The following is a 1,277-nucleotide window of genomic DNA, read 5'->3' on the forward strand; positions in this document are numbered from 1 at the left end:
TGTATGTGTTTGTGTATATCCACATATGAGCAGCAGCAAAATGGGTACTGGGAACCAAACACTTGTAATTCTACTCCTCGGAATACAAACCCAGAATGGAGTCATGCAAAGGAAATCCTGAGTGCTTGTGAGAAAACTCCAAGAAAATGAGACAAGACTTTTGTGATCTCAGTTCCTTCAAAATCACAAAAATTGTTCTTAGAATGTGCTTTTGTGCCCATGCTGGGTGTAGTGAATTGGATTAAGTTTATTTTAGATTACTCATTACAACTGGACATTATCATTTGTTTATATGTCTTTATGAAAAGAAAACATATTTTTGTCGTAGCTTGAACTCATAAGTCTTTACTAGGATGACCTTTCTTCACTTTCAGGGTATAAATTGATGTTCTAAAACAGTTAGTTTTGCCATGAGACCATAGTCAGAACTATTCTGGGATTCCATTCTCCAAAGTTCCAAACACCTTTAGAGCAGTAAATACTCTACAAATATAGCAAGTACTCTTAACCACTAAGCCATCTTTCCAGCCTCTAAATTTATTTATTATAACACCAGAAACTTCCTCAATCACTACTATGATAGTTTGAATAAGAATGGCCTCCAAGGGATAATATACTTAAATGCTTAGTCACCAGGGAGTAGCATTATTTGAAAGAATTAGAAGGGTTAGGAAGTGTGGCCTTGCTGGAGTGGGTGTGGCTTTATTGGAGGAAGCCTGTCACTGTGGGTGGACTTTGAGGTTTCTGTTTATTTGTTCATTTGTTTGCTTGTCTGATTTTTGAGACAGGGTTTCTCTGTGTAGCTTTGGCTGTCCTGGAACTCACTCTGTAGACCAGGCTGGCCTCGAACTCAGAAATCTGCTTGCCTCTGCCTCCTAAGTGCTGGGATTAAAGGCGGGTGCAACCACTGCCCAGCTTTGAGGTTTTAAAGACCATGACAGGCCCAGACTCATTCTCCCTGCTTGGGGAACCAGATGTAGCTCTCAGCTATTTCTCCACCACTATGCCTGCCATGTTCCCTGCCAAAAATGATAGTAGATTGAGTCTATTAATGTATAAGAAACCCCCTTATTTCTTTTTCTTTTTTTTAATTAGATGTTTTCTTTATTTTCAATATCTTCTTTCCCAGGTTCCCCTCCAAATGAAAAAAGAAAAAGAAAATAAAATAAGAAAAAAATAAAATAAAATAAAAAACCCAAAACTAAAACAATCCCCTGTTCTCCCCCCCCCTCCCGCTCACCACCCGACCCTCTCCCACTTCCTGGCCCTGGCATTCC

The sequence above is a fragment of the Mastomys coucha genome, chromosome X (assembly GCF_008632895.1).
Source record: "Mastomys coucha isolate ucsf_1 chromosome X, UCSF_Mcou_1, whole genome shotgun sequence".
In the NCBI taxonomy this organism is placed as follows: domain Eukaryota; kingdom Metazoa; phylum Chordata; class Mammalia; order Rodentia; family Muridae; genus Mastomys; species Mastomys coucha.